A 23,747-nucleotide genomic window follows, 5' to 3' on the forward strand; every position below is an offset into this window, starting at 1 on the left:
AAAAAAAAAACATCGCTTATCTCCAGGCTTGCACATGGCTGAGAGGTAGCGCTGTTGTCAGTGTGCGGGGGTTGGCCCATGGGGCTAACATCTGCTGCTATTGTGGACTTGGCCCTGTCACCATACTTATTCTCTGTCTACTAAATCAGCCACATTCAACCAGAGCCTCAGCCCACAAACTATCTAAACATCAAGAGTCGTAGTTTAGCAACTGAATGTTGGACAGAATGGCCGGACGAAATTTGGCCGAAAGATCTGTTCCAAAATTTAGCAAGTGCCTCACCACCTACATAGACCACATCCTAACCATCACAAAACATCGGAAGAGAGTTATTTCGAATGCTTTGCATAGAAAAATCCACTTTTTATGTGAGTGTTAGCATGTCGCTAAGCTAATATTTTAGGAAGCATAAAAACACATAGCACACTAAGTTGGGGGGAAATTGTCTATAAAACTTGAAATTGCTCTTGAAGCTACCAATTTTAAAACATTGACTAGATAAGACTACTAGAGACGCACCAATCAACTGGCCATAAATCGTAACAGGACTTTTCAATTTCGTCAAGACAGATTTCAATGAATCTAAAGTGACTCACTCAAATGAATCAGCGTTCCCAACTATACGATAGGGGCACACATGCAAATGTCTATAACAGTGTTAATTTTTATCAGCAAATTTTGATTTAGTTTTAGTCTTAGTCTTTTGACTAAAATGGCATTTAGTTTTAGTCATATTTTAGTCATCTGAATTGTTTTAGTTTTAGTATAGTTTTAGTCGACGAAATACAATAACATTTTAGTCGACTAAATCTACAGTAGATTTAGTTGACTAAAATATAATGGGTTTAGTTCAATTGTAATGCGTTAATTTAGAATTTCTCTAAAATTTCCAAACCCATTTACTCCCGGAGAAAACATCTATTAACCTATTAATATGAATGATTTTTAAGTTTGAACATGCAATACAGATACAGATTTAACTGCTGTTACTTAAAAAATATCTTAAAATTAAATAAAACCACTTTTCCTAAAGTACAACACAGTCTTCTTTACAATGAATGATATATGCATTCCTTATAACTACTTGCATACATCATTCTTTATTCTTTCAAGCAGACATATTTATTTGTATGAATTCAATATAATTAATCCTTATTAAAGCTATTAACAAACAGTGAATGCTTTTCTCTTTTTCTTTTGTTGCTTGATCAAAATTAAGGACACGGACCGCATTAGGTTTATTGCCACTGTCACTTTAAGACGTCGGATCATGTCCAATGACATGCGCATACAATTGCACTGATGCACATCCGATACACTCACAGTTTAAGACATAACCAGCATAGTTTACATGAATACTCTCTAAAACGGACATTTAGACAGACTGTTGTGTGTATTTGTCCATTCAGACACGAAAGACAGCTCAATTCAGTAGCCTACTCGCGCGCTGTAGGTGTATTGTGCAAGACTGCACGCTTCGGGTTAGGTGTGTGCGCACAGAAAACCGCACCGAATAGAACTCTTTTTTGCATCGTCACTCTTATTCAGATCTATATGTCTGCTCTACTCATTCTCCCAGACGTTCACATTTTTTAACGTTTTATGACCGCGGGGTAGATCACGTTACAGTAGCCTACAAATGTGCGCATCTATCACACACGCTCAGGACATCAGTTCTGACGGATCGCTTCCCAAATCGTCACTATCTAACATTTTCGTCTAGTTTTTATTCGTTGACGAAAATGTCATTAGATTTTCGTCATAGTCTTTGTCATTCAAAACTAGGTTTTATTTAGTTATCGTCTCGTTTTCGTCTGTGAAAAAATGTCGTTGACGAATAATTTTCGTCGTTATTTTCGTCAACGAAATTAACACTGGTCTATAACAAAGTAGACTTTTAGAGGATATTATGTAATGGATTTTTTTTCCCTCACTGCTCACCACAAAGCATTATGGGATTGCCTTCTCCACAAAGTGCGGGGATGCCTTTGAACTAGCTAAAAGTAGGTATTTTTGAAGGCAGCTTAATCATACCTTTTGGAACAGCTTTTATGTCGCGAACATGCCAATAATGCCTTAAAATCTTGCTTACTTAGGCCGCACGCTAGGTTTTGGAACAGAGACTCAATTTCGTCTGAAATTACTAATAAAATTGGTCATAATGCAATCCTGTTGAAAAAAAAACCTCACTCCAACTCTTGAATTGACTGTACTTTCATTCCATACAGCCTTGTTTTTGTTCGTGACAGTTTCAGTATTTCTTCTACAATGACTTAAGCTATTGCTTTATGTATTTCATGCTGATTTTGAGTTGTCGGTCTATCATTTTTAAGTGTCATCTGCAGGAAAAAGGATCTGATATAGGCACACTTTTGATTTTGTATTTTGACTGCTATAGTGTAGGCCTACTTGTCGCAGTAGCTCCAAAGTTATCTGTTTTCACTGTTACCCGAGTGCTTGATGTATCAATAGCAAAAAAAGCTTTTGTTAAAATGACGTCTGTTAAACTGGCTGTCTGCAAACCCATCAAGCATGTTCAAGGTTCCTCAGCGTAACATCTCGAGTCGGATGTTTTGTTCCATTTGTAAAGCAGAGCCGCTTTGTATGAAAGAAACCGATGCTCAGCCGGGACCTCAAACACCGTCCTTTGAATTGAAATATGTGCTGTAAAAAAAGCCGTGACATCACTGCTAATTGTGTAGATATCAACGATCTGCGCCGTGATGATTTATGGAGAACTCAAACTAACGCTTCAAGAGAATTTTGGCTTTTGGGTTCCGATTAATTTCCCCCCACTCAATCTATTAATGGATTACATAGGGCAAAAACACAATGAAAAGCAATATTGTCTCTCATTTGTATTCTCTCCCTGTGTTTTAACCTTCCACTTCATCCTCCGTAGGCCCATTAACTTCCATGAAAATCATGTTTCTCTGGCTTTGCCTGGTCTCGGGCTATGGGTTATTGTTTTTCTGTGGGATGTAAATATGCATTGTTATAACCCTTCTCTGTTGTTTTCTTTTGTTTTCATCTGTACGCAGATTGAAAACAGTTTTGTGAAGACCTGCTCCAAATGCAAAAATGTGGCTCTTCTTTGAGTATATTATTGTCAGAAAAAAATGTTTTGTAAAAATTTTGATGAGATCAGAAATAAAGTAATTTAACGATCTAATGTACAGGACTGTCGATTTGAATTTTTGTCATTTTGAATGTCATTTGTATGCATGTTTGTTTCTGGAAAAACTATCAAAATGAACATTCACTTATTGATTATTAATTTATTTTGTCCTGTGTGATTTCTAAAAACTGATCAACTTCAGAGCTTATTGCAACTGGTCGGAATTATAGTGATTATAGTGAAATATAAAAATGAGCTATGGTACTTTGAAAAATGTTAATATTTAATTACTTTATATTAAAGCTGCAGTCCATAACCCTTTTGGGTTCAAAATTATCCAAAAATAAATTGAGCAAGTACATTTAGCCAGTGTTCAAAACTCTCTGCTTGCCTTAGCTCGATTCAAAACGGTACGCTTGTAATAATGTTTTTAACTCCAGTGGTACTGGTGGATTTCTGCGGGAGATTTGAGCATGTCTTTGCGTCATTACGTCACATCTGTACACATAAAGAAGGAGTCTCGGCTTGTATAAGCTATATTGCGTGTGAGGATGTTGGATGTGGAGATTTATAGCCTTTTCTCACAGCACTTGATATAATTAAACTTATCAATTTGATGGCGGATCCAGAAAGGTTCAAACGATTCAGATTCACCCGTTGTAAAATGCAAAAGACTTCGTTCGGACTTTGGAGTGGCTACAGAAAAAAAAGAGACTGCAACCGGACCCATGCGAAAACAAGGATAATATCAGAAGGGCATTAAATGTAGTCACGCAATGCTGATGTTGTTAACATTAACAATTTGAGAACAAAGTACACTCACCGGCCACTTTATTAGGTACCCCATGCTAGTAACGGGTTGGACCCCCTTTTGCCTTCAGAACTGCCTCAATTCTTCGTGGCATAGATTCAACAAGGTGCTGGAAGCATTCCTCAGGGAGTTTGGTCCATATTGACATGATGGCATCACACAGTTGCCGCAGATTTGTCGGCTGCACATCCATGATGCGAATCTCCCGTTCCACCACATCCCAAAGATGCTCTATTGGGTTGAGATCTGGTGACTGTGGGGGCCATTTTAGTACAGTGAACTCATTGTCATGTTCAAGAAACCAATTTGAAATGATTAGAGCTTTGTGACATGGTGGAAGTAGCCATCAGAGGATGGGTACATGGTGGCCATAAAGGGATGGACATGGTCAGAAACAATGCTCAGGTAGGCCGTGGCATTTAAACGATGCCCAATTGGCACTAAAGGGCCTAAAGTGTGCCAGGAAAACATCCCCCACACCATTACACCACCACCACCAGCCTGCACAGTGGTAACAAGGCATGATGGTTCCATGTTCTCATTCTGTTTACGCCAAATTCTGACTCTAACATCTGAATGTCTCAACAGAAATCGAGACTCATCAGACCAGGCAACATTTTTCCAGTCTTCAACTGTTCAATTTTGGTGAGCTCTTGCAAATTGTAGCCTCTTTTTTCCTATTTGTAGTGGAGATGAGTGGTACCCGGTGGAGTCTTCTGCTGTTGTAGCCCATCCGCCTCAAGGTTGTGCGTGTTGTGGCTTCACAAATGCTTTGCTGCATACCTCGGTTGTAACGAGTGGTTATTTCAGTCACTGTTGCCCTTCTATCAGCTCGAACCAGTCTGGCCATTCTCCTCTGACCTCTGGCATCAACAAGGCATTTCCGCCCACAGAACTGCCGCTCACTGGATGTTTTTTCTTTTTCGGACCATTCTCTGTAAACCCTAGAGATGGTTGTGCGTGAAAATCCCAGTAGATTAGCAGTTTCTGAAATACTCAGACCAGCCCTTCTGGCACCAACAATCATGCCACGTTCAAAGTCACTCAAATCAACTTTCTTCCCCATACTGATGCTCGGTTTGAACTGCAGGAGATTGTCTTGACCATGTCTACATGCCTAAATGCACTGAGTTGCCGCCATGTGATTGGCTGCTTAGAAATTAAGTGTTAACGAGCAGTTGGACAGGTGTACCTAATAAAGTGGCCGGTGAGTGTATATTTTGCACGGTTTGATGTGATATGATAAGCGATCGTTAGATTTAATCAGCATGATTTACTGCAATGCTTTTTTTCCCTTAGTTGGTCAGAACAAAAGTGGATGTTACTTACTTGTTCAGATTACATTTTCCGGTGAAAATTCTTATGTTGGTCATACTTCCAAAAAGTAGAATCTGTGATTCCGAATGACAGGATCCACATCGGCGGGGCGACTGACAGCACCTTCTCCTCAAAACATTGGATTCATCCGCGCTGTGCCGTGCCGAGGCACAACCCACGTAAAGTTGATAATTCCGCGAAAAACTGCAATTGCAGATTTCGAACAGAGATGGCGACAAAGAGGAAAAACTACGGACTGCAGCTTTAAATTTATATTAATTAATCACTTTCCTTATAATAATAATTAATGTTAATAGTAAATAATACAATTATATTAAAGGGGCTATATGTAAGAATGTTCATGTATTATTCACGGTTTTATTGCCAATGTGTGAACAGCTTGTAACGGAACTTAAAAAAACGAAGCCTTTCCCAACTTCCTAGGTTTTCTATGAAAGCATGTTGTTGACTGATTTTTTACATGAAGGACTGGGGACATTTTTGCTGGGAAAATCAAAGGGATCTGACATTTATGTGTGTTCCAGAGAGAGCCTCTCTTCCATACTATAGCCCTATTCGGAAGGGATTGGTTTTACAAGGGTAGATGGAGTAATGTAACTTTACCACAGGGCATCTGTAATATTAATGGCCAATTCGCATGAGTTAAGAAATCTCAGTAAAACTACTAGAAGTGGGAGGGGTAATTCAATTTACGCACTGCCGTCACCTCCCTTCCGTCATATATATATATATACATATACATACATACACATCATATCAATTAAATTAATTCAATTCTGATTGGATTATGTTGGTAGTAGGCACTTACCTAAAGCTAAAAGAAGTTGTGTGTCCCTCTAACAAGTGCTTTCGACCTTCTTTTTGATCTGAATGCTGTGCTGAAAACACTTGAGGTTTGCAACAGACTTGTCCCACCGCCTAGAACGCAACGGAATACTTTTTCAAGCGCCTCCATTCTTGAAGAAAAAAAAACAGTTTTAAACAGGAATATATTAACATACATATTTACAGATGTTTTTATGGTTGTTGTTTTTTTTGCATGAGATTAGGTTTACCTGAGGTAATTTAACCTGACTTTTTTTTACAGAACAATTCACTGTAATCTACTGATATTGTCCGTAATGATTACTGAGATGGCACATTCGGACGGGACTAAAAATCCCTGAGAAGCTCTGGTAATAATTACTTTACATGTAAAACTAAAACTTTCTCTTCATGTAAAACTAATCCCATCCGAATAGGGCTTATGACACATGAAATGGATGCTTATACAATGTTCAGGATAATGCCAAAAGAGCTATACTATCCTATGATGTCAATGTGCCATGCAAACTATAATCAAACTATTATAAAAGTGTAATTTTAATGACCTCATCTGTCGATGATGCAGCTGAATTGCAGAGCTTGTGCAAACATATCCACATCACTATGACCAGATGCTTTCTTAACTGCTTTTTGTTGTGTGTTTATTTTGTTACTGAGAGGAAAGCGTGCAGAAAATATTATTTCCATATCTAACCATTGCTCTCAGCAGTGTGGATGGGGTTTGGATCCTTGTTACCGGTATATCTCTACAAAGGTATTTCCAACTTCTTTTTACTTCCAAGAAAAAAAAAGAAAAAAAAAAAAAAAGAAAAAGAACTTCACCGTGAGTATATTGGGGCCTTGAATCACGTTCAGTCTCTTGTACTGTAAGTCACTTGTGCACAAGTGCAAGCACGAGCAGTAAAGTTGCTGGCTGCAGTTCACTTTACGGCCACCGGTGTCGCTAATAACAAGGGTTTTTGAATTCCTTTAATGCAGTGGTTCTCTTTTGGTCAAATAATTTCACTAAAAATTATTTTTTAAAGAGGTGCTTTTCTGTGCTGAGGAACTTTGTCAGATGGTGACAAGTCAATGCCCTGAAGAAGAACGATTCAGTGGAATTGGTGTCCGGTGCCACTTTATAAAGGAAAAACGCCAACCGCTATTCACGCACATGAACGTCACTGCAGCGGCAGCGTCACTGCAACGTGACGCAGCGTCACTGCAGCGTCACTGCAGCGCCCCCCCCCCCCCCCCCCCCCCCCCCCCCCCCATTGTAAGACCTGTGTGCCACCCATCTCGTTGATGCTCGAAAGAAATACACATTTCACAAAAAAAAAAAAAAAAAGATCTCTTATCATAAAGGTTTTATCTGAGTCCTAAGATTTTGAAACTGCAATTTCCAGCACCACAAAGTATCCTCTAATTTTACATGGTGGGCCAGTCAAGTGCAAAAGTGGTCCAGTATCAGAGGTGAAGACACTGTTCTCTTGATCACTCCTTCAGATTATGTCCCGTTCAAAGAAGAAAGGTGTCATTCTAGATGTCATCATCTGTCTTGTACTGAAAATGGTGGGATGAGACATTTAAAGTCCATCTTGTGGGGCCAAGAAAATCCAGTGGAAAACCTCTTCAGCTGAAAGGTTAGGCACCCCACTGGGGCATTTAAACATGAACTGGGCCCGAGAGAAGCTTTAAGCTGCTTATGTAGTAGAGCATTTCTTATCCTTTCGCTCGATTAGCTCAATCAGCACTACAATAAATGATATCGTTTCTTGTTAACGTATGAGACCACTGACTTACGCTGCAGTTTGGTGGAAGATTCTTTAAATCTACTTTTGAAACTGCTTCTGAGCTACCCATTTAAAACATGTATTTAGCAACACTACATACTGTAATACTAACAAAAATGTCAATCTTTTTGAAGCAATCAATTTAAATGAATCATACACACAAAAAAATCCAGTTTTTGTATATAAAAAACATGGCAGCTGTGGTTACCAGAATAATTTTGTCAAAAAAATACAGTAAAAATAAAGTTCAGCACAAGTAGCTTTTCCTTGTGGGAAGGAGAAGAAGGTGCAGTCATTCACACAAACACAAAAAAACATGGTAGCACACAACACTTAAATAATGCAATAAACATTCATTAAACAAAAGAAGATGTACCAAACAGCCCACAAATGTGCATAGCTGATAAATTGTTCGGTTTACGTCTAAAAAAAAGTGCATTAAATTTTACTGTAAAAACCTATTAACAGGTTTTTGTTCATAGCATTTTTACAATATTTTACAGAACAGATTCACTCCAATACGATTTCTCAGTTCTATGAGAGTAATAAACATGCAAAAAAAAGCAGAAAACAGTGTACATTATTTAAAAAAAAGAATATGAAAGGGTTTAAACAATCTAAATAAACAGATTCACCCAAATGAATCAGATTTCCTAATTCTATGATAGTAGCACACAAACAAATTTATATAAACAAGTAGAAGCATTGTGATCACAAAAAAAAAAAAGATGGAAGGATTTAGATCTGTTAATCCTTTTGAACCAATTCATTTAAATGAACCATCTGAATGAAGAGATTCAATCAACTGAATCAGATTTCACAGCTCTGTGAGAGGGGCACATAAACAAACGAATAACCAAGTAGAAAACTTAGTGATCACTACTAAAAAAAAAGAAGAAGATGGGACGGATTAAAGAATCAAAAAATCTTTTTTTAACCAGTTCATGTAAATTATCTATCTGAATGAACAGATTAAATCAAAGGATGTTCAAACTCATAAATTTGCACATGCACATGAAAATAGACTGTTAGGCATAGTGAACGGGGTATCTTTCTGAATCATAAGATGAAAAACCAGGAGCCGAAAGTGTGACTTCAAGTCCACATCAAGTGCATCATTTTCCAAATGACCTATTCTATGAGAGCACATTTTGATTACCATTCCATTTTGCATGTCGGAAAATAATTAAAGTGGGACCAAAAAAAAAGAATCACATTGCTGCTTAATAGACAAAATAGCTATTTACTGGAAAAGCTACACTTTTTTACAAACAGCTGGTATACTCTCATGCTCCTATAAACAGTGTTCCTTTTTGTTAGCTACTTCCAAGAGCTACATTTGTTTGGATTTGTTTGCATTTTAATGTAGCCTAACTCGAATCCTTTAAGAGTTATCGATAATAAATTTGGCCTGAAATCAGGTTCCTCTAAAGTTGATAGAATGCAATACCTGAAACACTGTAGAAATACTAAACTCACTCTCCTGTACTCTGCTACAGATGTTTGCCAATGGCGTATGCTGCGCGAGCAAGAGGTCAGCGGCTTCATAATTATTCTGTGTGTGTTTCCACTCGTGCCCTTTAAAGCTGCACCGTTGCCAGGTTCTTCTAAAGGTTTTGTGTAATAGAGGCCATCTGATAGCGAATGACTGTGAAAACAGACACTGTCAAGGAGGAATCCAGAGGCCAACATTTTCTGATGCCCCGCTACCGATTTTCTGTTAGAAACATACATAGTTGTTAAACTTAATAATGGTTGCGAGTAAAAAGCAGGACAGAGGAGCTTTATTTAACAGCCCGGAGCACCAGAAAAACAGGGTGTTTGAAAGCCAAAATGACCTTTTTGTGAACTTTTATAGTGAAGAGGAGTAGGAGCATTCTGGGAAAGTTTTTCTGCTGTTATTAGAGGTTATTTCTCTCTCTCCTTGCAACGCACAGTAATGTTTACCCAACGTAAACATGCATTTTATAGTATCCCTTGAGAATTTGTTGTGGTAAATAATGCATTCATTTATTCCTACCAGCATGAGCTCTTAACATTCTACATAATGGATTATGATTTCAAACAGATGCAATAACAATACAGGTGGAGCCACTCACTTTTGATATAAAAGAGGACATCGGAATATCAAGGATTCACAGCTTTTGTCAAGTTAAAAAGGAAGACCATTTCTCCACAGATAAAATGCTGCATTTCACATTATGTGTGAAGTCATGCTGTATCAACACCTGCTTTGTTGTTTTATCTTGAGTTTTATCTGGCTGATTGAATATTGAAGATACATGCAGCTTCTGTTCCACTGTTGCAGTGTAAATATGACAAAAAGTAGTTTGATTGATTGTATATACATTATGCAACATTTAACGATTGTGTATTCCAACTATAAAAACAATAACATGTGTTCCAAAATATATTGACACATGGATTACACTGTTAAAAAATATTGTTGGTTTAACTTAAAAATGTAAGTTACTTGGTTGCCTTAAAATTGAGTTCATTGAAATAAAAAATTTGAGTTAGTGCTATAGAGATGGGTTTAAAAAAATAGAAAATCAAAATATTATGTTTTATGAACCACATTAATTATCTAAGTATCTTTTTTCAGTATATTAAATCACACATATAACTTTTTTGCAGTTTTTTCTGGTTTGCCCATGGTGACTGGCAATTATTATTTATATATTTCCATGTAACATCTACATTAGCTTAAAAAGAGTGTTTGTGCTATCTTTTATGTAAGGAAGTGCCATTTACTTTGATATTTTGTTACACAATGTAACAACATTCATAAACATGAAGTGAAATTTGACTTTTTGGGGCAGCTGTATACAAACTTCTATTTAGATTTAATGTGAACTCAGCACAACTAAGAGTAACACTGCTTTTATTCTCTCATCTCCATTCTGCCTAGTCTCATTTTTTTCTGAGCTCTGGGAAGATAATAGAATGACATTTAAAAGAGTGTAATGACAGAAGCATTGCCCCCAGTCACAGCTGCAGAAAGCCCCCGAACGCTCTGGAGATGGACTAATTTATCAGCATAATAGGGCAAATTTATCAAGACACATTGGTCCCAGCAGGGCATGGACTTCACTGGTAGGGGTCTAATGACTCAGGGAAAAAAATAATCACCAACGCAGCATGCAGACGGCCATAGGGAGGCTCCAGTCCCTTGCACCATTGGTCATAGATGTTGTCAACTGTCTGAAGAGGAGTCTCAAGCACTGAGAGAAGAGATCTCTTTTCTTTGGGTGAATTATTGGAAAAACATAGAGGAGTTTGAGAGAGCAATTTCTTTTAAGAATATGCTACCACTTCACATGTCAATTATAATATCCATGGTTCAAATATAGAAGACGTATTTTTCTATATTATTCCTAAAGGGATAGTTAAAAAAAATTATAATAATAAAAATTACTGATACTGGTATGACTATCTTTCCTCTGTAGAACACACAAAAAAAAGATTTTTTGAAGAACACTGGGGTCCAACCAACATCGACTTTCATTGTATGAACAAAAAACACTGAGATATTCATGAAATGATCTTCTGACACTCTTGGGTGCTTTATTAGGCATTAGAGTGAGTTATACTGTATTGCCATTGTATTTAATTGACCACACTAAATTCATAAAATTACATAGATGTGGAAAAGACATGAGGGTGAGTATGTGATGACATAATCTTTTATACTGTATATTGTTTTATATATTGAAATTACACCATTTCGTATAGAGTTATAACACAAAATAATAAATGCAAATAATATGAACTAAAGATCATATGCTTATTGCTTATTATCATGTACACTCACCTAAAGGATTATTAGGAACACCTGTTCAATTTCTCATTAATGAAATTATCTAATCAACCAATCACATGGCAGTTGTGAAAAAGAGGTTACAATTTGCAAGAGCTCACCAAAATTGGACAGTTGAATACTGGAAAAATGTTGCCTGGTCTGATGAGTCTCGATTTCTGTTGAGACATTCAGATGGTAGAGTCCGAATTTGGCGTAAACAGAATGAGAACATGGATCCATCATGCCTTGTTACCACTGTGCAGGCTGGTGGTGGTGGTGTAATGGTGTGGGGGATGTTTTCTTGGCACACTTTAGGCCCCTTAGTGCCAATTGGGCATCGTTTAAATGCCACGGCCTACCTGAGCATTGTTTCCGACCATGTCCATCCCTTTATGGCCACCATGTACCCATCCTCTGATGGCTACTTCCAGCAGGATAATGCACCATGTCACAAAGCTCGAATCATTTCAAATTGGTTTCTTGAACATGACAATGAGTTCACTGCACTAAAATGGCCCCCACAGTCACCAGATCTCAACCCAATAGAGCATATTTGGGATGTGGTGGAACGGGAGCTTCATGCCCTGGATGTGCATCGCACAAATCTCCATCAACTGCAGGATGCTATCCTATCAATGTGGGCCAACATTTCTAAAGAATGCTTTCAGCACCTTGTTGAATCAATGCCACGTAGAATTAAGGCAGTTCTGAAGGCGAAAGGGGGTCAAACACAGTATTAGTATGTTGTTCCTAATAATCCTTTAGGTGAGTGTATATTATAGGATATTGGCTTTGTATTATACTTATACACCACATATGAATGGCTTATTCTGCATACATCCCTTAACCCTACCAAATTTTTTAACTTAACTATACACTGCAAGTATATAATCAATAAGTTATGACAACATACGTTTTTACTAGTGCTGTCAAACGATTAAAATATTTAATCGCGATTAATCGCATTAATGTCATAGTTAACTCGCGATTAATCTCAATTAATCGCACATTTTTATCTATTCTAAATGTCTCTTGATTTCTTTTTGTCCCATTATTTTTTCTAATTTTAATGCTCTTTTTTTTAAAAAGTGGATCGGCTTAGTATTGTTAATGTTGTTTTCAATAAAAAACATTTGCACAAAGCGTGTTCAATTTCACACTAAAACATTCTCACTTGGAGCAAATAATCTCTCACATTATGTAACACTGTCCATCAATAAAAGGTTGAAAGAAATACTGATGAGGTCCTGATATTGACGAGGGGCCGGAGAATTCGCATCAGCTGTACGTGTGCTTGGCCATCAAGTGGTATTTCAGACTGGACGTGCTGCGATGATAGCTCAGTTCACAACGACAAAACACACAGATTACTTTGGTCTTGTCAATGGGACCATTTGGCAACTTTTTAAAAGTAAACTTTTTTCATTCAGAATCTTATTGGCATCCATTTCAGCGTCTCGCGCTCGTCATCCACTCAAAACGTAACGTTAACCTACTATTTGGGCGGCTCGCAACAAGTGTGTTTCCGGTCTAGCTAGATCCGGTGCTTTCAGACAGGACGCGGAATGCGCTGCGCTACGCCAGTTTTCAAAACATTTTGGAAGGTAAAAAGTTTCTATTGGCCGCGCTGGTAATCGTCACAGCGGCAAAAGTTGAACTTTGCATTTTGACCGCGGTGTGCACTCCGCTGCTCTTGCGCTTTGGTCGACGAAGGAACAAAACGTCCTTGCGCGGCGCAAGCCATTGAAATGAATGGGTTTCATAGCGCAGCGCCGCACATGCCACGTCCTGTTGCAAAAGCATGTGAAAAAAAACTACAAAGTTTGCTAGGCCAAAAAGACCGTTAATCTTGCGATAAAAAAATGTATCGCGTTAAAATGGATTTGCGCTAACGCCGTAAATAACACGTTTAACTGACAGCTCTAGTTTTTACATTACCTCATAAAAATAAGTTAAGCAATTTTCCAGTTTTTTTATTATAAGTTATACAATATTCAACTCATTTTAAGTCAGTTTAATTAAGTTGCAATGACTTACACGTCCAAGTTGATTGTACTTTAAAAAAAAAGTTGCTGCCTTAATTTTTTTTGTGTATCTATTAATAAGCAGTAATTAGGAGTTTGAGGCAAAAGTCTAAGTTAATAGTTAGTTAATAGTGAGAATTGGACCCTAATCTTGTGTGACCAAAATCGTATAGAGGTAATCAGTTAAATCATCATACAGATCGGTCATGTGTAATATGTCATAGGAAAGGTCTTAACTAGCTCAATACAATAAGCATATTAGTTTGACTCACAAAGATGCAAAAAAGGTCTTCACTCTAAAAATATTTTATTGCAAACAGGAGATAAAGATAAACATTTCGGCTCTTTGCCCTCGTCAGTGTGACAATTTCACTTATTCTCAATGACTATATAAAGCACGCTGCAGGTCTTCAGGTGATCATGATCATAGTTAAATAATCAAATAATTATTCCACAGACTCCAGTTTAAGTCCATCTGGAACAGTAAATAATGATAATGAAAAGCAATGAAAAACAATTACACATCAGGAAAAAATGCCATAAACATATTTCACTTACAAAGCAAATCATAATGTGTGTTTATATGAAAACTCTAAAGTTCTCACAAGGGGTGTTCTATTCGAAATGTGAAAATCTACGTTGCAAAATGTACTCCCAAACTTACCATAATGGAATTATTGGCATTATAATTCCAGTGTATGGGAACATTAGTGGAGTATATGTTTCACAATAGGGTGCTGCTAGCCTGCAAAATGGGTTCATATTCCTTGGCAGTAATATAAGCATAAAAACTAATGGCACCCATGGGCTAGCAACAGTTTGCAATAAAGTTTTGAGCTAAAAGTATTTTTGTTGATGTAAAGCTATAAAGATGAGTTGAAAAATTCGCCAACTGCATTACTTTTTCTGATGTCAAGGTTGTGTGCAACTCGCTTCAGGTTAGTGTGTTTATTTGAATGCATTGGATACAGTTTTCAAATGTCAGGTCTGAAATAAATGAAAGCTCTGTAAAGCTTCAAATATTGAAAAATCATCCTATTTCAATACGATAATTTTTCAAAGCACTTTTTTTACAGCCAATTAGCACATCTATGTGGCCATCTGCTGTCATGATTCTGCCATCATGTCTCTGTTTTCTCTGGTCTTGTGGCAGGATCATGGCAGACCCATGTTTTATGTACAAGCGCATGGTCTGTTATTTGGACCATGTGCTTGTGTTGTCTCGTCTCGTAACCCCGCCCCCTTGTTATCCTCGTCTTGTGATTAGTGTCTAGTCAGTTTCACCTGTCCTCGTCATTAGTGTTCCCTATTGAATCCCTGTGTATTTGCTGTCCTGTGCGATTCATTATCATACGTTGTGTGATTCTAGCTGTGACTATCTTGTAGAGAGTCTTGTCTAAAGAAGTGTTTTGTTCCTGTCATAGTTGTTATTTACCGTCTGAGTATTTATCTTTGTCAAGTCGATCCTGTCTTGTTTTGCCCCATCGTGGGTTTTGTTTTCTGTTTTTGTCTTTAATAAACCCCTGTTTAAGTTATTTGCTGTCTGCAATTGGGTTCATCTGCTATCCACATAACAGAATGAATCGCCCAATACAGAACCCAGCGGACAGTATGTCCTCGCCTGTCTATTGCCAGTCGGACCCTAAGGATTGGTGGTACCAGGCCATCGCTGACGCAAAGAGGGGCAAACTCCCGATGCTCGGGTCGCGAATGAAAGGAGGTTTTTCTTACCAGAACTCCTCCTTAACCGCTACCTCGTCGCAGGTCTCAACTCCCCTCCGCCCCTGGCTGAACGGGAGGAGCTGGTGACCCGTTCGTTCACGGAAATGGTGGATCGTTTATCGCGGAGAGAGTCACAGACACCCTCGAGCTTACCATCCGCCAAGCTGCCTGTGATTCCGGAGGGTCGTGTACTAGCGGTGGTCACACTTGGGGACCAGGCCCACGCCGCTTCAGTCCCTGAGACATCATCTCCACCCACGAGTCTCTGCGGCAAACGGGGCAGACACGCCTCGTGGGAGTCCGCCTCGGAGTCCTCCGCTACAGAGTCAGCGCGGTTTGAGACTGCCCTTCCTGGACCAGTTACGGTCCCTGTGGAGCTTTCCCAACCGGCCTCCAGTCCAGCTACGGCGTCTGCTCCCCGACCTAAGAAGAAGAAGAGGAGGAGGGGAGTCTCTGGTCTGTTATCATTCCCTGTATCTGCAAGCGCTGTTCCTGAGCCCGCTCCAGCAAGCGCCGCCCTAGAGGCCTCTCCAGCAAGCGCCGTCCCAGAATCTACGGAGAGACTCGCGGCCGATCTAGCCGCAAAAGAGGTCTTGAAATTGGTTTCTGCTCGTCATGAGATGCCCATCTTCCTTGCTGCAAAGACCCTGTCTGATTATTTGTCTAGTCTAGCTAGAATCCTTGAAGTCCCAGTCTGTCCTGTCTTATCCCCAGCCCCCGAGCCTGCCGCCGAGAGCGCTTCACCCGAGTCTGTCGCCGAGAGCGCGGCACCCGAGTCTGTCGCCAAAAGCGCTGCACCCGAGTCTGTCGCCGAGAGCGCTGCACCCGAGTCTGTCGCCGAGAGCGCTGCACCCGAGTCTGTCGCCGAGAGCGCTGCACCCGAGTCTGTCGCCGAGAGCGCTGCACCCGAGTCTGTCGCCGAGAGCGCTGCACCCGAGTCTGTCGCCGAGAGCGCTGCACCCGAGTCTGTCGCCGAGAGCGCTGCACCCGTGTCTGTCGCCGAGAGCGTTGCACCCGAGCCTGCCGCCGAGAGCGCTTCACCCGAGTCTGTCGCCGAGAGCGCGGCACCCGAGTCAGTCGCCAAAAGCGCTGCACCCGAGTCTGTCGCCGAGAGCGCTGCACCCGAGTCTGTCGCCGAGAGCGCTGCACCCGAGTCTGTCGCCGAGAGCGCTGCACCCGAGTCTGTCGCCGAGAGCGCTGCACCCGTGTCTGTCGCCGAGAGCGTTGCACCCGAGCCTGTCGCCGTGAGCGCTAGACCTAGTCCTGCCCTGTCGCCTGCCATGTCCCCTGTCAGGAGTCCCGTTACCTCATCCTCTGTGTCCTCTATGTCTGAGCCTGTTGCTGCTCCCTCAAATGCAGTATCCCCATCTGTTTTCCCGGTCTCCCCCGTCTCCACTAGTCCCCGGACTGTTTCACCATTTGTTCCTGTCGCCACTTGTCCCCGTACTGTTTCCCCTGTCGCCACTAGTCCCCGGACTGTTCCCCCGGTCACCACGAAACCCCGGACTGTTTCGCCCAAGCCCCGTCCTTGTGTGTCTTCCTCCAAGTTCCCCCGGATTCCCCGTCCTCAGCCCTCGTCCCGAAGACCCAAGACCCCTGTCCCGTCCATCCACCCTGGACTGTCTCCCAAAGACTTTGTGTTTCCTCCACCTCCTCTACCCTGTATGTTATTTTTGATGTTTCACCCTAACCCTGTTATTGTTTTTTCATGTTTGCCTTTATTAGTGTTTTCCATGTTTTGTTGGTTCGTGTCTTTGTCACAGTCTGTCATGTCCCGTGTTTAGTTTCCCTTTGAGGAGCGTCTGGAAGCCGCTCCTTAAGGTGGGGGTTCTGTCATGATTCTGCCATCATGTCTCTGTTTTCTCTGGTCTTGTGGCAGGATCATGGCAGACCCATGTTTTATGTACAAGCGCATGGTCTGTTATTTGGACCATGTGCTTGTATTGTCTCGTCTCGTAACCCCGCCCCCTTGTTATCCTCGTCTTGTGATTAGTGTCTAGTCAGTTTCACCTGTCCTCGTCATTAGTGTTCCCTATTTAATCCCTGTGTATTTGCTGTCCTGTGCGATTCATTATCATACGTTGTGTGATTCTAGCTGTGAGTATCTTGTAGAGAGTCTTGTCTAAAGAAGTGTTTTGTTCCTGTCATAGTTGTTATTTACCGTCTGAGTATTTATCTTTGTCAAGTCGATCCTGTCTTGTTTTGCCCCATCGTGGGTTTTGTTTTCTGTTTTTGTCTTTAATAAACCCCTGTTTAAGTTATTTGCTGTCTGCAATTGGGTTCATCTGCTATCCACATAACATCTGCCCGTTGTTTGCAATTGTCGCTTTTTGACAATACAGTTTGTTCACGTTTAACATGAGCTGCCGTTTAATGACACCGTTCCTCTTGACGTGTCAAATAATTTGGTTTTGGTGACCAATGGACCTGCAATTGCACCAGCAATTTAACCTCGGAGACACATGATTATTTCATGTTGCTTTTAAAGTCCACTCATCAGAATTCTAATTGTCAGACTCTTTTCCAGCCGACACATCCTGCTATTACTGGCAATCAGCCTAATAATACTCACCTTTTACAGATGCATTTGTAATTGTGATTCAGTTCCCTCAAGGTTCAAATTTTCAAATGAAATATACAATGGATAAAAATTGCCAGGATTGCTAGGATCGTGTCCGCTTTGACACTGAAGGGGGAAAAAAAAACAGAAGCCGACCTGAAGAGTTCTTCACTTCTATAGCAGATAAAAGGGATGAAATTCCTTCTTTTGTTATCGCTGAAATTGTAATGCAACATACTGTTTTCAGTGTAAACTTGTTAACTTCAAAGCTGGTAGTGTCTTTTAAGTGAAGGCACTGTGACAGTGGAGAGAGCTTTGCATGAATCCCAGATTCCAATCTGTTTCTCCCTGAGATATCACAAAAGAAAAGATAGAGCCAAACAGCGTAATTTATCTATTTCACTTTGTATCACATGCTATATCAATAAAACGTATTTATCATTCTCACAGTGCTCACTGTCATTTGAATGAGCAAAGCATGGCTTAAAATATTAAGGAAAAAATGCTTTTGATTCTCTTTGCTTCTTGATTTATGTTGTTAAAATTAATAAACTTTCCTTTTTGCTCTAAAAGGAACAGTTTACCTAAAAAATGAAAATTCTCTAATTTACTCTCATGTACCTGTAATTCCAAACCCTTAGCTCTTTTCTGCTAAAAAGGAATTGGAACTAGAGCTTTTGAGTTTAATTCAGGACTAAACACTATGAAATATACATAAAAATATACTGTAATTGAAATGACTTGAGCAGTGTGTGCCACATCTTCTGAAGCGATTCAATATATTTGTGTCTGAACAGACTAAAATGTAAGATTTTTCTTTGGATACATTTAGATCTTTCACGACATGATGCTTTAACTATGCGCAGGGCAGTATATCATCAGTAGTGAACAGCAGTATCTCGCTCCTATGGGCATTTATGTTTGTTTGATAGAGGGCATCTAAGGTTAACAGGAATTGTGTTGGTTTGATAAATCTAATTTCAGTGATGTCCAGTTTTACAACACTTTTACACTAGAGCTTTTGGTGGTGAACTGAGTCAATGTGATGTTTAGAGTTCAGTTTGTTCGGTTGATGCACTGTAAAACTGTCTTGAATTGGGAATTATCTTGAAATAAGTAAAACATTTTCTTATTGGGAATGTGTTTTTTTCTCTCTCTCTTGTTTTAAGCATAAATATATAATATAACAAAATGTAATTTAATTTGAATTGTATTGAAACTTACCCTACATGATTGTGATGTTTGTTTAAAGGTATTTTTAATTAAGATAATTTAGTGCACACATGGTTCCTTTCCTTTAGGCTTAAATCATGTAAAGACTGTGCTTTATTCACAAAAGTCAGAGTTATTTGATACAGTAAGTGCGATTTTATATTTCTTCAAGGCATGTTTTTTTTATTCTTTCATTCTTTACCACCATAGCATGTGTTTGTGACACATTTGATATGCAGATGTGTTACAATCAAAAGACCTTAACCTTTCCATCAGATACTTATGAATAAAATTCCATATTTAAGTACATTAATCAAAGACTCTTAATTGCCTGAAAAGGAGGTCATAATGGGCCACTATAATCTTTTTATAATTCAAAATGACTTCCCAGCTAACAGGGAACATACTCAGCACTTTAGCCAACGTTCTGGCAAGATTCTGTCAACATTATGAACGTTCCCTTTCGTTGTCACTCCGAGTTACGTCGGATGACAACGAATGGGGTTTCGCTTAGAAAGCCTATTAACTTTGAGTATTACAAAACGAGCCAATGGCAAAGAAATGCCATGGGTCTGCGGAATTTGCATGGCGCAACTCCGCCCCACCTCGTGGATATAAAGGAGGACGCGCGAGATTCTCCAGTGTTGGTGTGACGGCGATTCCCAGCGAGTGCACACTTCCTGCTTATCTGTGCAGTGGTTTGCCAGTAAGTGCGTTTCTCCCTGGACGCTTCAACACTTGAGTTTCCTCTCACAAAAGAGCTTGCACGCGGCACGTCTTTTTAAAGATGCCTCGACCGTGCACTTCTGGTTGCGGTACACTAGTGTCTGACTCTGATGGGCACTGTCTAGTGTGTTTGGGTATTGATCACGCTAGAGCAGCGCTCGTGGATGACTCATGTTCTCTTTGTGGGAACATGACCATCGCGACACTACGGTCGAGACTCGGTGATCTCGCAAGAGTGAGAGTCCCCTCATCCACACCCCGATCTAATGTCTCCCCGAAAGGCACTACTTCGGCTGGTGGCCAGGGTGACGGTGTGGAACAAGGCGCTGACTATGTACTATCGTCTGTGCCCCACGCCCCCCTCTCAAGTGTTGCAACCCGCGAGTGTTCAGGGGATTTCCGCGGGAACATCTTCGGATGCCCCGCGGATTTCCTTTGGCGCTCCAGAGGAAGACGCAATGTCTATTGCTGCATCACAAGGTGGGCAGGATTGTTCTGGAAGTGAGGACTCATCACAGCTGCCACCTTCCGGTGTGCATACGGCTGTGCCTGAGTCTGATCCAGAGATGACGGCCATGCTGGCCGACCCTCGTCCGCGGCCAACCCCAATACCTTTCTTCCCGGACGTGCATGATGAGATTTGAAGTCCTGGAAGACCCCCATGTCTTCCCGGGACCGCTCGCTGATCTCATCCGCCTTTCCTCCCCTCGATGGGGCAGCTGCCCGTGGGTACACTGGGCTCCCCCCGGTTGAACGCTCTGTTGCGATGCAACTGTGTCCTCAGAGTGCTTCTTCTCGTCTGCTCGACACCCCCATGTCCCAGGCCGGCCTTTTCGGCGGTGCAGTAGAGGACTTTGCCCAACAGTTCTCGACTGCTCAGAAACATTATCCCTCCACCGGCTCCCACCCGGGCGACCCCCACATGTGTATTTCCACTGTAAGCCTCTCTGAGCATGTGTCTTTCCCTTGGCCAGACACCTTGCCACCCCTGGGGTTGAAATATTCCACCTGCGGCTGGACACCCCAGTGTTCTCCATATGCTTCACTCTGGGTCATATGTGTATTTTCTTTTTTCTGAAACATTTAGTCAGATTGTCACATTTGGTTTGGGGTTTTGATTAAAATTAATGTGTTATGTCTTTTATTTTGAAATTGTCATAGTCATGTTTCCTGGTTTCTTGTCATGTGACTTCCTTGTTTTGATTGGCTGATTGTCTTGATTGTTCACAGGTGTTTTTTTTGTTAGTCATTTAGTCTTGTTGTATAAGTAGCCCTAAAGTTCCACTCTAAAGTTGAGAGTTCCCATAATATTTGCAAAATGATCAAATGTAATGGTCATATAACGTTCATATAGCCAAATTGTTGTTTCAGTTTTTTTTACATAAAAAAAAAAACGTTCAGGGCACATTCAGAAATAATGCTTTCATAACTTAATGGGACCGTTAGCAACAACAACATTTCAACAACAGTGTTTTTAAATGAGTTGTGGTTGCTGATTCCATTGATTGTAACTTCCATTACAAGCATGTTTTGCATGGCTTTTCTCTTCAAATAAAAGGATTCAGTATGCAATAAACAATGAGCTTTCATTGCAATCAAAGCACTTCATAACGACCACAATAGCAAATATGCTGTTGCATTTGCAGGTGCATGTGCAAGATTGCTGCAAACATGAGCGTTCGCTGCATGAAAAGGCTGAAGCGGGGTGGAAAACGCAATTGTGCCAGTGAGTGATAGTGTTTCATAAAGAGAATGTGTAGTTACTCATCTCCTGAAACAGCTGTCTGTCTAGATATTTATTTAGAGGTGTTTGTGTCAGGCTGCTGATAACACAGCGAGAAGATGACCCCCTCCCCGCAGAAACACCAAAACATCACTCCGTGTGGGTAGATTTCTGTAACTGTTTCTCCAGCCTCCTTCATATTAAAGCAACAGGGGCCAGTTGCAACAACCGGGCATAAATTACTCAGCCAGGTGTGACATAACTAACTAAATAATACAATTGTGTTACACCATTAAACTTGAATTAAGGGTAAGCACAAGTAAAAGTAAAACTACAATTGTGCCTCCTCATACTGTTTAATAATGCATGTTGTCTGCATTGTTGTAGCACATAATTTATTAAAGACATTTATTATTAATTTATATTATATACATATATATATATATATTTCCAGGCGGAATAGTAGTGAACACAGACAAGCATCACTAGAATTTCTATCAATATTTACCTTAGGGTGATTGATAATTGATCAATAATAAAGCAAGTGAGCAGTGGATACTGCCTTCTCACAAAAGAAAATAAGAAACATGCCACTGAAGGCTGCATGTCACAGGGATTTATTGCGGTTATGTGCTGTTGTGAGCCATGACCTGAAAAAGACTGTTGTATATAATTCTCAGCCTCCAGTGGCATAATATAATAATAATAATAATAATAATGATAATAAATGTATGTATGTATGTATGTATATGTATATATATATTTTTTTTTTCTATTTTTATAAATTATATATATATATATATATATATACACACACTCACCTAAAAGATTTTAAGGAACACCTGTTCAATTTCTCATTAATGCAATTATCTAATCAACCAATCACATGGCAGTTGCTTCAATGCATTTAGGGGTGTGGTCCTGATCAAGACAATCTCCTGAACTCCAAACTGAATGACAGAATGGGAAAGAAAGGTGATTTAACCCTCTGGGGACCAGAGTGTTTTTGGGGCCCTTGGGATGTTTTGACATGCACTGACATTTGTGCTTTTTTCAGTTATTTATAAACATGTTAATGGCAAAGGTGTAAATTCACTCTATATAGCACAAACTTGGCTACCATGAGATCTGAGCAACATGTATGTACATGTTTGTATTTTTAATAGAATAATGTTTATGCGTGGTTATTGAAAAAAATAAAAATGAAAGTTGCTGAAATAAGACCACAAAACACATATTGATTATTTCTTCACAAGACTTTTGAAAATTGTATCACATAGCCTAGAATATTTGCTCCAAAACTATGTGAGAATCATCCTGACTACTCATTCAGATAAGTCAATAAAGTCTTTTACATTTTTAATGACGTGTTTTGTTTGAGAAAGCTTTATGCAGGAGGCTTGATCTCTCATTAATATGTATGGCATTCCACACCTGAGAAAGACAAAGACCCTCCCATAATGGCCCTATTAGGTGCTATCAGGCCATATCATTACAGGAGCCTTGCACAAAGAATGAGGAGATTTAAAAAAGAATGGCTTTTAGATTGTTTGGATATTATAAGGAAAATACAGGGTGCATACGTCTGGACACTTCTATCACACACCCTTCACCATATAGACATGGTTTTATTTCAGTTCAAAGTTAGAGTTGGAAACATCTTGAAAAGAAAATTGTCTTTCTCCATAAATGTCTTAGTTTGATCATACATATTTCAAAGTTGAGGATTCATTATTTTGATATAGCTTGAACAAACACTATAACATCTTAGTTGATTAGTTTATTGACAAAACATACTATATATTTAACATATGAGCAGAAACTCCTAAAAAAGCTTATTTGATGTCTATTTTAGAGTAAAAACTTTATCCAAAACGAGTCAACGAAATGTTGTCTGTTATTTAGTCTGTAACAGTGCGTATCTGTGCGTTCATTCATTCATTCACACACACACACACAAACTGTGTGACACAAACATGATTCACATTTAACAGTATGCTATTTTTCCGTTTACAGACACTACGTTATTCTATATCGCGATTAGAACAAAGCACTTGCAAAAAACACTTACTTCTCAGCTGAATCTGTTCATCCTCGAAGTGAAAATAACCCA

At 39.8% G+C, this 23,747-nt stretch overlaps 1 long non-coding RNA gene across 1 annotated transcript in view; it reads left to right on the forward strand.

Moving 5' to 3' along the window:
- Window positions 1-4,283: 4,283 nt before the first annotated feature.
- Window positions 4,284-23,747, forward strand: part of LOC130087078 (uncharacterized) — a 197,950-nt gene continuing 178,486 nt past the window's right edge. Inside the window, exon 1 of the long non-coding RNA XR_008807325.1 lies at window positions 4,284-4,384. This is a non-coding gene — a long non-coding RNA (uncharacterized LOC130087078). The remainder of the gene's footprint in view (window positions 4,385-23,747) is intronic.

Source organism: Rhinichthys klamathensis, unplaced genomic scaffold, assembly GCF_029890125.1.
Source record: "Rhinichthys klamathensis goyatoka isolate OS25496 unplaced genomic scaffold, OSU_Roscu_1.1 h1tg000104l_1, whole genome shotgun sequence".
Taxonomy (NCBI): domain Eukaryota; kingdom Metazoa; phylum Chordata; class Actinopteri; order Cypriniformes; family Leuciscidae; genus Rhinichthys; species Rhinichthys klamathensis.